The following is a 12,082-nucleotide window of genomic DNA, read 5'->3' as shown; positions in this document are numbered from 1 at the left end:
ATTTGCTTTTGCTCTTCAGAAGCTAACACAGAAGGTAACAGAAGAAAAATACAGGATAGTTCACAGGCTTCATATCACCAGATAACTGCCTATGTGTCAGACACTGTCTGGCCAATTAATATTACTGCACAGCCATTTAACTGCATCCTGAGGTCCATTTTGTCTTGACTTTCACACAAGAAGTGCAGTATGATTAGTTTTTCCTTTTTTAATTCTAATCCTACAGAAACTGATGTCAAATGAAACTGCAATAGAATTTTGTTAATTTTAATTCACCTCACTGACACGTCAGCAGACTGAAATCAAGCTAGATGTTATGCAGAAGTATGGTAACTGCTTTAAATAAAAGCTAGTTACTCAACTTCAAACCACAGCTCAAAACACATGTGGAAGAGCAGAGAACAAGAGAAGTATTGGGGAAAAAAAAATCAGTTCTCCACGAGGAAGTGGATTTCACACAGCTAAGGAAAGACTTTCTCCTCCTTGTAGCTTGTTTCCTCTGTGGAAGATCTACGCTGTGAGCAGCTCACAGTTCCCATCTTTCTCCTGAAAATACTGCATAACAAACATCCTATCAAATGCTTTAAAAGCCTTGCCTTTGTTGAAACTCTCAGAAGACCTACATGAGTTCTACTGTTTCAGAAGCAATACCAAGCACTGTGAGCAAGTGACCCAAGAGTGCTTTTCTAATGTTCAAAAATAAGGGTGAAGGAGGGAGGTACAAAGGAAGGGAGACTCAGATTCCTTCACCTTAAGAGAGGCTTCTCTCCACTGCTGCAGGCTTTCCAAAGCATTACACTCACTAGACCCACCAGCAGAGCATTTCATTCCTGGAGAAAAATGGAGTCATGGTCTCCTGGGGCCTCTAGACTTCCAGCAACATCCTGTCACTGCTTTGTTGTGTAACCCTATCCCTTTAAAAAATCCTCACCACACTTTTCTTTTTTCTTTCTTTCTTTCCCATATTACACTGCAGGCAACAGCTGGCTTTACAAAGTGAAATAAATGATGCACTGTTGAAGCAATCTTACATAGGGAAATTTATCATGGTGGGGTAGCAGTCAACTGTTTAGAGCAGTATTCTTTACATCTCCACACTACATAGGAAGGATAAGATTTATAGGAACCAATTTTATTCCTATAGTACTATGACAAAAGCCTTACAGTTTTGAAAAGAATTAGAGAGATTATAGGTAACCAAACTTTCAAAGATCAAAAATTTTCAATCCATTCTACACTGATCCAAGTGTAATTAACACGGTACAAAAATACATCAATATAGGTTGACACTCTCAGTTTTAGACAGATCCCATTAGTTCAGATTTGCACCCTTTCTTGCTACAGAAATTGCTAACAGGAAAATTATGACTCCACCTCCAGAACCATAGGAGATCCCAAGGGAGCAGCAAAACTAAGTGCTTGTACAAAAGGAAGTTGGATGCATATTACATCCACACAGAAAAGTCACACTTATTTTAAGAGGATTATTAGAGTCATAAAGATAATCTCTTGAAAGTTATAAAAGTTGCCAATGTAATTTTACTAAGTGCTCCTTAGTGTAACAGGATACAGTCTTTAAGAACATACTTATCAATGTTTTGTTTCAACCTTGATCAATGGGAAGTGGCCAAACGCTTTATTTATAGCATATTATTTTCCAGTTCTGCTAGAAAGGCAATCAATTTCTTCCTGAGTCCTTCTACAGTTATGGGACAAGTAATTTCTAGCTAATTTCTACATCAGTAAAAACAGGGAACAATGTTTAGATCAAAATGTCACTTAGTTTCAGCTGTCAGATCTGAGATATTCTGGACCTGATTTTTAAAGTTTTTAGTATTTTATATGATGTTTAGTTCCCATTAAATTCACTTGCAGTTTCACTGTTCAACAATTCTGCAAAATCATCTTAAATCAGTCACTGTAACATTCAGAACATATGAGCTGCCACCTATGAACACTGCTATCTAAATGTATAATGTAAAAACACCATGGTTAAAGCACAGATTGCTCACAACTCTTCAAGCAGCATTCAATTGTCCTAGCCACAAAGCCATCCTTTTTTATTCCTGAAATCTCTTCTGCTTCACTTGTTGCACATGTTCCAAATTCTGTAACAGATGAATACATATCCTTCACTGCTCAAACCCTGGACTCATCCTCATAATTGACCCTTTTCACCATTCCAATGAAATAATTGCTTCTTGGAAGAAGTTGCTCAAAGTCCTGTGATGTAATTAGAGACTGTACTACTACACATAAATGCAAGAAATCTGAGTTAGCTAGACTTAAATGCTAAAAAACACCACCAACAACAAAACACTCTCGATCTTGGCCACCTAAATAGCATTCCTGTAATGTAACTTCCTCTTTAACAGATTTTTTAAAAAGATTGATGCCCATACAGTTCAACAGAATAGTTAAAGCCACAAGACCCACTCAACTACTAAAGTTTAAAAATAGACTAAGAATTCTTATCTAGGAGCATCCCCCAGAAAGGGAAAGAGGAGGGATGTTTTGCCAATATGATGCACATTTTCTGTGACCAAAGTAGTGATCCAGAGATCAGGAGTTCTGCTAAAGATTTGGAAGGCTATCCACTCTGATAAAGACTGTTCTACTCCATTTCCCTAAGAGTATAACAATCTGCTCCACTCCATCCCATCAATCTGTCTTTGATCCATCCTTATTTCTTTCTCATCCCTGCCTGCTAGTCCTTGTTCCAGAATCACTCACAATATCCTTCTGCATTTTCTCTCTAATGTGACCTAGACTGTCCAGTCTCTGCTTTCATCAAGTTTGTCTCTGCTTATACACACACACACGCTCATGCACACGCTCCTAAATTCCTCCCCTCCAGGTAAGTCAAGTTCTTTCTGACAAGTGAGACAGTTTCATTTTTCAAAGAGTCCAAGTCCTTCAGCAGTGAGAAGGAACAGGATGAAATGAAATAGGCAGTGGTAATACAAGACAGAGGTTGTTCATGTTAGCAACCAGACCCAGCCTGTCTTGCATGACAAGAGGCAATGGGCAGAAACTGAAGCACAGGAAGTTCCACCTGAACATGAGGGGGAATTTCTTCCCTGTGAGAGTGACGGAGCACTGGCACAGGTTGCCCAGAGAGGTGGTGGAGTCTCCTTCTCTGGAGATCTTCAAGGCCCGCCTGGCTGCAACCCTGTCTAACATGCTCTGGGTGACCCTGCTGAGCGGGGAGGTTGGACTAGATGATCTCCAGAGGCCCCTTCCAACCTTACTGATTCTGTGATTACAATCTGTAGCAGAAATGGGATGAAATATCCAGCTCAACTCTGCCTAGAGCACTCCCAGTGTGAACAGAGTCTAAAGGAAACTTACAGAGAAGTTAAGAAATTCCTATTAAGCCCATGCAAATGGCAATCTTTCAAAGCCTTGTAAACCAGCCTGGAAGTTTGAGGAGATTTTTATAAGAGAGGCAAAAGGCACATCTTCAACACAAAGGCTGAAATCTTGCCAAGTTTCAAATTCCTGCCTCAGAGCTTGGGGGCACCGGAGCATCAAAGGGAAAGGACACCAAAATATTTTCACACAAGCAAAATACCATACTTTTCACCAGCCTTATTCTTGGAACAGAACTGTTTTTGCTGAACTTTTCAAAAAATTCAACCCAAATCAGACATCTAGCATCGAAAAATCTCAGCCTGAAGTTCAGCAAAAGATATGAACTAAGAGTTAAGCCTTATAATGGGAAGGGTTATACAACCGTAAGTACAGGTGACACTAGCCACTACCTAGAATAAATACTACATTTTAAATTTTAAACCTGTTTCAGTTGATTCTGCTGTTAACTCTATTCTTTAAAAGCACTAATCACTATGTTGATGTTTTACTTTGACTCACTGGCAGAAGTCCATTATGAGAATATGCCACATTTTAAAGTTTTTTCCTTGTATTTTTTGTAGGCCATCCATTGAGTAAGATTCAGTTACAACTAACTGTTCTCCAGGAAAGCTTTAAATATCAGCTATGTTACTAACTACTTGAGTAAACAAAAAACCTCCAGTTTTTAATCTATATGTGTTTTACCAGAAAAAGATCAAAAAGAAGAACAAAAGAATTACAAATATGAGTTAAATATTAGTAACTCAGGGCAGTTTCTGCAGCTCTAGACTACAATATGCTAATAGCTGCTTTTTTAAATCTAGTCTTCTAAATTTTGTGACAAGTGGTTGCCCCCCAAAAAAGTGCATAGAAGTAAAACAAAACAAGAACAAAGGGGTAAAAAATGAAATGGAAAGTCAGACTCACCTGTCCTTTGCCGCCGTTATATACTCCTATCTATTGCTTCTCTTGCTTTTTCTCCATTGCTTTCTTTTTTCCTGTTCTCTGCGTGCTATAGCTTTATACAGGGACATACTCTCACTCCAGCAACCCATGATATTTTGAGAAGCAAAGTATAATTATCAATAGATTTTTTTCCCAACAAATTTAATAGCTCTGTTTTATTATTTTCTTGCATAGTCCAGAGGTTTCTACATAATTCCACATACATTTGGCAAAGCTACTGTTGCAATTAATGAGTTTTTGATCATGTAAGGTGCAAACCATCAAAAGATGATGGCCAAAATGACTTTAAACTTCAGAAAGATGAGAAAATGTGAGTCCAAAACTTTAAGAGGAAGTATATTCTACACTGCTTTGCTGGCCGCCTATGCAGTAGGAAATCAAAATCCATACATACCTCTTCCTTCAGTTTAACATGGAAATTATCAATGTTTTTGTAGCAGCATAATGTTAAAACTATTGCGTTAGCCACTTAACTAAAGAGAGAGTGTCCAATTCAGTATTAACAGCACGAATAGGCTAAGGGCAGCATATAGACCACCCTGACTAGACCGAGGCACAGTAGAATAGCTGGGCAGAACAGGATCTTCTAAAAGATGACTAGAGCTAGTGAAAGGTTTTGGTCTGCACATTTATCCCCAGTGCTTACTCCAGACTCATTACTTCCACCCTGGGCAGGAGGACAAGTGAAAGCCCAGCTGCGGTCAGTTTGCAGCTCTATGTACTGACTAGAAGCTGTGTGCTGCCTGGTCAGCCAGCTGCTACTGCTTCTGAGGATGGCTGAGATGACGAGGTACTTTTTCCCTCAGAACATAACTCTCCTCTAGCCAACCCACAGGTTTCAAAAACATGTTAGGAACTAATTTATCTTACTTATTTGTTGTTGATTTATTTGTTAAATTTAACTGAAATTGGCCAATAACAGTACAGAAGAGAGGATGGATACAGTGATATAAAAGCCACATTTCCAAAATAAATCAGACCTAAAAGAATAACTCAAGTGAAGTTGGACAACTCAATGGGAGAAGGAAGGGGAGAAAAAAAAACAAACAAAAAAAAGATCTTGGAAACCATAGAATCCTGCTTGGTGACAGAAGAATTTGAGAGCAAATCATGCTACCTGCAAACTGCAGGAAGCCAACTAGAAGAGAACATGTAAGACAGGTAATATAAATGATGTTATAATCCAGACAGCAAAAAATGACTGAAGAATTTCAGCATCATGCACCAACCTTTTCCTCACAAAACATGTTTTAAAATATGGAGTTGAACAGTTAGCTTTATTGCTTCTTGAGGTGATTTATTTCAATCTAGTAAGATTTGGCTAGTCTTTCTGGTTCCTAAATACACTAATTTTATGTGTTCATTAAACTGAAACAAGGACTGGATAAACCCTTATTGCCTTCTTACACAGGGACATCTTGGCTGTAGCAGCTTCTTTATGATTTCCCCGCAGCCAACTGCCTAAAACAGCATCTACCAATTAAAGACAGTAAAGTCTTCTTACATCATTCCCCAGTCTTTCCCATACCTTTCACCATTTTAGGTGTCACAGTTGACTAATTCAATACCTATAGGCTATGCACTTTATAGTGCATTTTAGAGCTCAAGCACTTAGAAGTCTATAAATTGCCTGCTCATTAATTAGTTTCACACTCAAGAGTCACACTCTGTTGCATCTAAATGAATAATTTATGCAAACATTTTTTCTATTGCTTTTTCTATTGCCTACTTAAACTGAATTTTTGGCCCATTTTCTATGCTTGGTGGTCTTTTCAAAGTGGCATTTAATTCAAGCTGATACTTTTACTAGGTTTCTAATACTTATTTGTTATATTTGTAGTAATGAACATCCTTGAAACAACACACAACTTCTATTGCCTTCTGAAGATACCTTTTTGTGAAGATACAGAAAGAGTAAGACTGTTAAAAATGTTTTTTCAAATTGATGACTATTATAAACACATTCCAGACTACATTAGGGAGGGCTCCCAAACTCCAAGGGAGTAAGTTACTCAGAGAATATAAAAAAAGGAAAATCATTCTGCACTTTTTTCCTCTGGAGGAAAAACGTTCTTCCTAAACATGTGCCCCAACACAGAGCTAAGAGTTACTGCTACCACTACATCTTCAACATGATACAACATACTTCCCTTTAAAATGTTGGTACCTGATCACATTTTTATTTTAGATTGTCAGTACTACTAAATCACAATGACAATGTATTATTTCCTATGACTGCCTCTAAAACATATTGAGAAAACAAACAACATTTAATTTGCTCCTACTTTTCTCATAAAACTGTCAAAGCTTGTTATATGAATCCTCATTGTACTTCAGGCATTTTTGTTATTTTAGTGACCTTTTAGCCACCTTTGAAATTAAAAGTAGTGGCTAGATTCTTCTTCATAAATGTAGTTCTTTTCTATATGCTTTACTAGTTCTTTATAATAATGAGTTAAAAAGGCTTTTCAAAGCAGTAAGTGATTTAATAAATAACATATTCTTCCAAGCAGATGAAGATTATAATAAAAAAACAAGTTCCAGAGGAAATGAATACCATTTTCAGAAATTAAGTATTTATCAATACACAAACCTTCTCCAAGGGATCAAGTATGGAAAAGACTTTTCCCTGTTTAGCTAAGATTTTCTATGGCTACACAAATACTTTTCTACAAAGACTGGCAAAAAGAAAGAAGGCAGGCCCTGTCTTCAAAGTTTTCTTTCCATAACTTCTATGCCCTACCATGTAGCTACCAGGATTTAGAATCAATAGATTTCTGCAAAATTCCAGTATTGAAACTGTCAACACATGAAGTAGTAGAGTTTGGGCTTCAGCCATCACTTCACTTAGGAAGGAAGAGAACCAGTTAATAGCAGTGATGCACCAGTTCCAGCAAAAAAGTAAAGCAGATCCAAAAGAAACTTCACAAGTTCCAAGTGAGTCAAAGGAGGGACACCACATGAGCAGCTTAACAAGAAACACAGAAATATGCTCAAAGAGTCCACTGTGAAAAGCATGCTACTTTGCTCTAACGAAGCAACGACCACCTAAGGAGGTGACTCTGTGGTCTTAATCAGTCACCTCCTTAAACAGTCAAGAAATCTCACTTAGTCCATTAGGTATGAGAAGCTTTCCATTTTCCAAACGGTAGTTCTTGAAGAGTCTAGAGGAACTCAGCCCATCTCTCAAGAAGATTCTGTAATTTGGGCAGACAGAAGAAGGGCTACAGAAGAAGCTATATTAGGCAGCAAAATCTGCAAATGCTATGGATTCATATAACACATAACATCTTGTTCAAATGAGCTGAAAGAAATAATTTTGGGGAAGACTGGGGAGGTCAAATTAGAAGTTCAAAGATCATTGTAAAATATTCTAAATAATCCTTTTCTTTAGTGTATTCTAGAAATTAAAACAGTCCAATGCCTAGATATTAAAAGGTTGTATCTGATCAGAATAAAAACAACTAAATACACAGGCTAAGCTGAAAAAGTAACATTTACTGATGTAGTGTACCAAAATCAGTATTTGGCACAAAATAAATATCTGAGCCTAAAAGTAATATGAACATCAACTAGATTACAAAGTCACTGAAGATTTGCTAGAACAGCACTCCATCAGCTCAGTAACGCAATATGGAAAAACTACAAAAAATATCAAAATATACTACAAAAAAGGTAAAATTTTCAGAAGTGCATTAAATCTAATTTCAATTTGCACAGATCATTTTTCAACATATCTTGCTGAATTCTGAAACATTGATACGAGTATAAATGGTCAAATGGTCAAGCGTGTCAAGTCCATGTACTTAAGCTGGTTATAAGAGAACATGTATTTGTCCAGAGTCACCCACAGCTTGTTTTCATTTTACTCGTTTCTGTACTGAAGTGGTAAAAGTCTTGTAAAATTAAGTATTCTTTATAAAATGCTCCATAAAGCAACACTTGCACTTTTGTTTAACATACAAAAAGAGCTCACTACCATTTCAAAGATTTTTCACTGCAAACTCTTGGTAAAAGACACATCTAAAGACAGGAGCCATATCCTCTGATATAAAAAGCATCAGCTAATGCAGTGTTACTCCGCTATAACTATCTGATCCTTCAAAATGGGATCTGCCAAATTTTAAATACACTTGCCAACCTGTAAAAGAGCAACGGAATGTGAGGGGAAAAGGACTTAAGTCACACACGATTTTTATTTTAAAACAATACTTAGCAAGTAGCATAAAAACATTAAAGGATAGTATTTTTTTAGTTCCAAACTTTACAAGTTTTCTACGCAAGTACAACTGAAAGCTCATGAGTTATTTTTGTGCATATAAAACCCTACTGATGTAGTAGTATAAACACAGATCTGCACAAAGAACAGTTTAACACTATCCATAATGACAAATCTTTTTGAGGTCTGGTCCCAAATTAAAAAGAAAAACCACCAAAGAACAAAAACACAACCAGCAACGATTTTAGCCCTCTCACCCCAATCCAGATCATTATTTTCACTTACAACCTGCACATCAACACTAGTTTGTCATGGCCATCCAACAGAAACCAGGATATGAAGTTACCAGTCTATTTCCTCTTTCAGCATCATCTCAGGGATGCAAAACACTTCTTCAGAACTTTAATTCCCCAAAATAGTGTTTATCAGTATCATGTACAAGTCCCAGGCTGCCCAGTGCTCCCCTACAAAAGAAAAATACCTCGATCCATTCTCATCTCCTTACAATTTCCTAAATTCCTACAGTTTCTGAAAACAATGGGGAAAGTTCAATCATAGCAGCCAAACAACAGTAACTGAGGTTCTGGTTCTTGGCAGTGTTGTAAAGTAAACACTTACTCTTCGTAAATAAATAAATAAATAAAATAATAATAAAAACAACATTTGATAGTTACCCACACTGGGGTTATATCAGCCACATCCATTGTGCAGGGTGGGGAAAGATTAGCAGCTATGATGCTCAAACAGAGATTGTTATATATTACCTTACAGAAAAAGCACAATGCATGTTTGACAGATGTGGATAACAGCAGGTTATGCTACGTGATCTATAAGTGGGCAGTGTAAACAGGTATGTTTTTCAGGTAAGCAGATCATGCCAACTGAGCTATGGTACAATCTCAAATCCACTTACTGAAAGATTCACCAGCCATCTAGTAAAATGGTTCCACTGAATGACCCATTTTGATATTTTATAGCAAGATGCTCTGATCTTTAGAATTTCCCCCTACAAAAAAAAAAAAAAAAAAAAAAAAAAAAAAAAAAAGCAGGGAACAGCTGGAATGATGATTTGGTTCTGTTGATACAACAATGTAGTCTCTTACCCAATACATTTCATTGATTCAATCAGAACTTCACACAATGGGAATAAACTTAGGGAAAATATAGCATTGAAATTGAATTCATAAAACCTTAAGCAGGGACAGTCAGGTCCCACTGTCGTCTTCATTACTCTCAGAAGACTTCAAAGATAAATTAATTAAAAATATTGATATACCAAAGGATTGGGAGCACACCAATTAAGTCTTAGACTGGAAAAGCCTATGGTGAGTAAGTATGCACAAACTTATTGTAAGATGTGAGAAAACAGAGTACAATTGCACAAACAGTGGGACATCAAGACTGCCACGACTCTGACTCATGTGAAAAACAATGGCTTCAGAAGTATGGGATGATAAAGAGTCATAAATATTGACACCTGAAAAGTGGTTAAGGCTCTACTAAACTGCCCACATGAAAAACTGACAGAAGATGAAGTCACTTTGGCAGAAGTCTGCTATGTTGATAAATGAATCGTCTGGACGTACACTTGGAGGAGACCCTGTCCATGGTACTTAACCAACCACCACCTGCGCTATCACACTCATGGTCCTGCATCTACGTGGTCAGAATACTTGCCTGCAGTACTTCCAAAATCAGGTACATGCAGCCTGAGAGATGAATAGCCTGCCAAATGCACAGCTACCACACAGTTGTGAGACAAAACTGTCTTATTCCTTGTGTTATTCAATTGCAGTTTGAGAAACAACTGTCTACTTAACTCTGGAAAGCAGAAAAACAATCAAAAGAAAAGTAAAAAGGAAGAAGTCAGATGACAGTCTTGGAACACTTCACACACTGAAATTTGGTTGAAAGATGCAGTCTTGACTCGAGAAGATGGATCGACAGAGATAATTACGAATTTGTCACAGATTTTGCTGAGAAAGACTCTGGAAAAACTAACACTGTTTTCATGTGTTTGTTGTTGTACCACATACAGAATTCTAGTGATCTACAAGGAATTATGCTTAAGCGGCTCTCAATTCATTACATAAAAGATGTGAGGCATCCCAAGATGTGTATGAAGTTTCAGAGATAGGCAAAAATGCTAAGCAGGTTTGGAGAGTTGGTTCTCAAGTCCAGCATCTTTAAAAATCTTATTTTTCCTGTAGATTGGTTACCTCAATTTTCACATGATACAACCAATGCTTGACATATCAATAAAACTAAATTCTCTTTAGGGGAGTGCCTCTCATTGTATCCTGTCCACTGGAGCATAAGAAAAATAATAAAACCCGCTCCCTATCCCTTTGGAAAGCAGAGTTACTAAACCAAGAAATATAGAGAGTAACAACACAGTCTAGCATGGAGTTTCAAATGCGCATGTAGGGAAATAAAGACTTGCATTAACATTTTAGGCCTTAAGCAACAGCAATAACTACTTAAGAATTAAATCATCTAAACTTAGTTTGGATTTAGCTCAAACAGATTCAATCTTAACAGAAACCCATCACTGGAATTAACACTATCTTCAACTGATATAAGTCATAACAATTGTGAAAGTTAGGGTCTCTGATTTAACAAAAGATGGTTTTCATTATTCATTTAAGGATCAGTCAAGAGTGGAGAAAGGAAAGGCAAACATGTCCTGAGCTCATTTGCAGTCTCCTGCTGGCAGCTGTCAAAGTATACAGGAATGCCATACCTTTGCAGGTGCACTGCTATTAAAGCTTGAGAAGACTCCTATTACCAAGGGAAATCTTTCAGACCTACAGAGACTTGGCTCCAATGTGAATCAGTTATTTCCCTTAAGCTTGGCAGATAGCACACTGAAGCTGAAAAAGCAACAAAAATCTTGAGCTTATGCTCTAGAGTGGTGGTCTGGCTGACAGCATCAAAAATAGGTAATGCAGCCCAAAACAAACTTTCGGCTTCAGTTTGCCTACTTCTGGTACCTAGGCTGTTTAAAGTCCATGTTGCAGACATTGAAACAGACTGTATCTGAGAAGTCTAGCCCTAAGAAGTGAATGGTAAGAAAAGCAACTACGGCTTGCTGAAAATGCGAGCTCTACAGAATACAGGCAGTCTCATAGACAGAAGTAGGGAGGAAATTCAAAAAAATTTTTTCTCCTAAACCAGGGCATCATCCAAATAAAGTTATCATTAGCTCAGAGTATTGTAGATGCACACAGGAGAAAAACAGTATAGATTTTTTACAAAAAAAAAAAAAAAAAAGAAAAGAAAACATACAGGCAGCACTGCACACTTAAAAAATTAAAGTCTAATTTAGTGAAGTCATACATTTTGTACCTCTTGGAAAGCACTTCAGCCCTAAAATGTTATCTCAACATGCAATGTTTTTTATTTCACATACAAACCACTAGAGGAGAGACCTGTAAACACAAGACAACACATAACAGGTAAATATCCTACTAAGCAGAAGTCTGGCATGTGACTGACTGCTATAAATCATACTTTTGGCATGCTGTGTGATGATACAGTATA

General features: G+C 37.2%; 1 protein-coding gene across 2 annotated transcripts in view; it reads right to left on the bottom strand.

The window, feature by feature from the left end:
• ANAPC10 (anaphase promoting complex subunit 10) overlaps positions 1-12,082 on the bottom strand; it is a 266,250-nt gene that overhangs the window by 225,151 nt on the left and 29,017 nt on the right. The gene's annotated exons all lie outside the window — the stretch shown is intronic.

This window comes from Rhea pennata, chromosome 4, assembly GCF_028389875.1.
Source record: "Rhea pennata isolate bPtePen1 chromosome 4, bPtePen1.pri, whole genome shotgun sequence".
Classification (NCBI taxonomy): Eukaryota; Metazoa; Chordata; class Aves; order Rheiformes; family Rheidae; genus Rhea; species Rhea pennata.
The sequence above is the reverse complement of the archived record's forward strand: the minus strand, read 5'-3'. Positions and strand labels throughout refer to the sequence as shown.